This window comes from Otolemur garnettii, unplaced genomic scaffold (genome assembly GCF_000181295.1).
Source record: "Otolemur garnettii isolate 467f Iridium unplaced genomic scaffold, OtoGar3 scaffold00095, whole genome shotgun sequence".
NCBI classification, from domain to species: Eukaryota; Metazoa; Chordata; class Mammalia; order Primates; family Galagidae; genus Otolemur; species Otolemur garnettii.
This window is the reverse complement of record NW_003852490.1, coordinates 2,126,892-2,131,927: the sequence shown is the minus strand read 5'-3', so window position 1 is coordinate 2,131,927 and position 5,036 is coordinate 2,126,892.

The window sequence follows — 5,036 nt, the reverse complement described above, 5'->3', positions numbered from 1 at the left end:
AAGGAAGTATGGAGAATCCTCCAAGAACTCAAATTAGATCTCCCTTTTTGATTACATCACCAGGCATATACCCAGAAGGAAAAAAATCATTTTATCATAAAGACATTTGCACTAGATTGTTTATTGCAGCTCAATTTATAATGACAAGATATGGAAACAATCTAAATGCTCATCAACCTAGGAATGGATTAACAAATTGTGGCATATGTATACCATGGAATACTATTCAGTTGTAAAAAAGATGGAGATTTTACATCTTTTGTATTAAGCTGGATGGAATTGAAACACATTCTTCCTAGTAAAGTATCACAAGAATGGAAAAGAAAATATTCAATGTACTCAATACTAACATGAAGTCAGTAGATGATCTAACTGTGTCCACATAAGAGAAATACTCCATTTAATTCAAGATGGGGGGAGGGAATGAAGGAGAGAGGAGAAGGGAGATGCGAGGAGGGGATGGGATTGGTGTGCTTCCACTTAATGGACACAATGTAAGAGTACTGGCAGACTTTTTGGGTGTGGGACGCAAGAGGGACTCTACCTAATATATGCAAATATTATAACCTTCTGTATGTACCCTCACATTAAACCAAAATGTAAAAAATGTGATACATCATAGAAACAGCATTAAGGACAAAACCCCATATGATTATCTCAAAAGATGCAGAAAAAGCATTCAATAAAATTCAGCATCCCTTCATGATAAAAATCCTTAATGAACTTATCATAGAATAACCATACCTCGAAATAATAGAGGTCACACATGGCAAACTTACAGCTAATGTTATACTTAATGGGGAAAAGTCAAAATCACTCCTCCTAAGTTCTGGAAAAGACAAAGATGCCCACTTTTACCTCTCTTACTCAATGTAGTACTGGAAGTCAGTGCCATAGGAATTAGGCAAGAGAAAAAAGTAAAAGGCATTCGAATTGAGAAAGAGGAAGTCTTACCCCTGTTCATTGATGATGTGATCTTACATCTATAAAACCCTAAAGACTCCACAAAAGATGCTCAGATTTGATAAATGAATTCCGTGAAATGTTGACACAAGATCAACATCCACAAATCAGTAGAATTTTTATACTCTAATAATGATCTAGCTGACAGCCAAATCAAGAAGGCAATCTCATCTACAATAGCTAGAAAAAGGTAAAATACCTAGGAATATGTTTAACCAAGCAGATGAAAGATGTCTATAGGGTAAACTATAAAACACTGATGAAAGAAATCATAGATGAGTCACTCAAGCAACTGAAGAAACATCCTATGCTCATGGATTGGAAGAATTAATATTATTAAAATGACCAGACTGCCCAAAGCAATCTATAGGTTCAGTGCAATCCCTATCAAAATATCAATGTCATTTTTCACAGAATTAGAAAAAAATTCTAAAGTTCATATGGAACTAAAATAGACACATGGTGGAACAAATAGACTCAGAAAGTCTCATACAGCTTTGAAGATCGTCAAAGTCAACAAGAACATATACTGGGAAAAGGGCACCCTTTTCCATAAATGGTGCTGGGATAATTGGATTAACAAATTCAGAAGAATGAAAGTGGACTCCCCCCATCTCTCACCATATACAAAAATCAAATCAAGATGGATTAAAGACTTGAATGTAAGACCCAACATTATAAAAATATCAGAACAAAACACAGGGAAATTTTCCTTGGTCTAGGCAAAGGACTTAGGACTAAGACTTCAAAAGCACAAAAGTACAGGCAAAAAAACCCCAAGCTTGAAATAGACAAATGGGACGTAATTAAACTATAAAGTTTTTACACAGCAAAGGAAATAATCAACAGGATAAAAGATAACCTTCAGAATGAGAAAAAATATTTACAAACTATATGCAGAGAACCAATAGGCAGAACTCACGAGGAACTAAAACAACTCCAACAGCAACAACAATAACAAAAATAATTCCATTGAAAAGTGGCTAAGGACAGTGAATAGACATTATTTTAGTAGAACACAAATAAATGGCCAACTAGCATATGAAAAAATGTTCAGTGTGACTAAATCATCAGATAAATGCAAATTAAAGGCACAAAGAGGCTGGGTGGGGGACTCACACCTATAATCCTAGCACTTTGGGAGGCCTAGGCAGGTGGATTGTTTGAGCTCACAAGTTTGAGACCAGCTTCAGCAAGAGTGAAACCCCATTTCTACTAAAAATAGAAAAACGAGCCAGGCATCATGGTGGGCACCTATAGTTCTAGCTTCCAAAGGCTGAGAGGCCTGAGTCTAGGAATTTGAGGTTGCTGTGAGCTAAGATGATGCAACAGTACTCTACCTTGGGCAATAGAGTGAGATTCTGTCTCAAAAACAAACAACCCCCCCCCAAAAAAAACTTACCTAAAAGCACAATGAGATACCATCTTACATCAATTCGAATGGTTATTACTATAAAGGAAAAAATAATAGATATTGATGAGGATGTAGACAAAAGGGACCTCCGTGTAAGAGGGATAATGTGTAATTGTGGGAAATTGTTGGTGGCAAATAAATTGTTGGTGGGAAATTGTGAAAAATGGTATGGCAGTTTTTCAAAGAACTAAAAATAGGCCAGCACAGTGGATCATGCCTATAATCCCAGCAATTTCAGAGGCTGATGTGGGAGACTGCTTGAGCCCAGGAGTCTGAATTTGCAGTAAGTTATGATAATGCCACTGCACTTTAGCCCTGGTCACAGAGCAAGACCATGTCTCACAAAAACAAACAGAAAAACAAAGAAAACCAAACTAAAAATAGAACTACCACAGGACCTAGCAATCCCAATATTGGGTATCTATCTAAGGGAACATAAATCAGTACATAAAAAAGATAACTGTCCTCACATGTTTATCACAGCACTATTCACAATAGCAAAGATAGAGAATCAACGTAAGTGTCCATTGAAAAAGGACTAGATAAAGAAAATGTGGCAGAGGGGTGGTGCCTGTGGCTCAAAGGAGTAGGGCACCAGCCCCATATGCCAGAAGTGGCAGGTTCAAACCCAGCCCGGCCAAAAATAAATAAATAAATAAAAATTAAAAAAAAAAGAAAAAGAAAATGTGGCATATAAATACAATGGACTACTAGTCCACCATAAAAAAAGAATGAAATCATGTTTTTTTCCAACAACATGGATGAAATTGGAAGCCATTATGTTGAGTGAAACACTCAGACCCAGGCAAACACTGCATGTTCTCACTTATAGATGAGAATTAAATAACGTGTACACATGGAAGCAGGGTGTGGAGTGCTGGACAATGAGGACTCAGAGAGGTGGAGGGGTGGGGAGCTACGAGGGGAGTAGAAAAACTGGCGGGTAAAATGTGCATTGCTTCAGTGATCCATGCACTGAAGGCCTTCATTCACCACAAAGAAGTGTATCAATGTAGCAAAATTGCACTTGTACCCTTTGAATATATACAAATAAAAAATAAATGGGGAAAAAAAAAGAAATTATAAGGAAGTAGCACCTTTCCCTTGTATGTAACCCTGATGCTAACTCTCTGCAGCAGACACGGAGATAAGCAGCCCAGATCACGTTTCAGGAAAGGACTTCTTGTGAGAACTGTCAGCTTTTGGGCCAAGGTCATGCTTTTCTTGGGGTGGCCCCAATCAGTGAGTCAGTAAGATGGCAGAACAAGAGCCTGACCATTTCTGCCCAATGCATGACTCCTGTCACAGGCAATCTCTGCTCTGGAGCTCCCCACTCTGGGGCTGGCTGAGTCTTTAACAGATCTGTTTTGTGGTCAGATGGTCCCCCTGCCCAGTTCTGCTTTTTTCTTTCACAAATGTTACTCTTCAGTTGGCCTTTGCATTCTTAATTCCATCTCGGTATCTGCTTCCCAGAGAACCCAGCCAATATATTTGTATGTGTATATTGTTTTATGGGATAGTTTTAATCATGATGCAGTTACATAAATGCCTCAAATTCACTGATTACAGAAATATACCTATAATTTCCAAACTGATTTCTTCCTTAAAATACATGCAGAACTTGCTATGGCTCTAAATCTGTAAGTAAAGAGCTTGCAGTTTACCCTAATTTTGGCCATGTTTCTTAAACAGAGTTTACTTATGATAAATATAGCTCAGGCATCCATCCATATTTTATCAGATCTATTCTTTTTTGACTATTTCTGACAGAGACACCCTCTTCATTTTCTGACCAATAAATGACTGGCAATTATAAAAAAATAAAAAGGGAAAGAACACAAATACAAAAACAAAATAACATATCCCATAATCCCTTCTGCAACAGCTCATTTCCCAAAATCTTTGCAAATTACTTATACATGCATGATTTATGAAGAGAATTCCAGGAACACAGTTTCACAAGGATCATATTAATGGTTTCTCTCCCTGAGGCAAAAACATTGCTGCTTCAAAATTGTTTTCCTCTTAACGCCCTTTCTCTAAAAATGAAAAAGTTTGCCTTGATTAATGGGGTGCATAGTTTTTGTTTTCTTCACTCTAACATTGAAGTTAAAATAAAAACAATAGAACCTTGGGAAGGGAAACAGTAACAGCTGAAGAAGAATTGAGTTTTAGTTTGCCCAGCTGATCAGGCAAAAAGAGATTTTCTTATTACCACGACCTCAGTGGGGACAGTTTTCACCAAGTATTTTGTTATAACATTCCTCTTAGTTGTTTAATGGTTTAGTCTGGAGAATGTGGAACATATTCTGAAGGTGAAACAGCCGGGAAGAGGACTGCAGTGAACCTGTGCGCTGAATGAATAGGTTTGGTACATTTCTTATAAGTCAATTCCTGATTCCTGTCAACCTTTGTTGTCACTTGAAATGGGATTTTTTTTTTTAAAGTTTTGCTTTCGATTGGCTTTCAATCTTCTTAGTTTGAAGTTTTTTTTTTAAATTATTTTATTTTGCTTTCTTTCTTTATTTTTTATGGACACAGAGTCTCACTTTGTGGCCCTCAGTAGAGTGCAGTGGAATCATAGCTCACAGCAACCTCCAACTCTTGGGTTTTAAGTGATTCTCTTGCCTCAGCCCCCCAAGTAGCTGGGACTACAGGC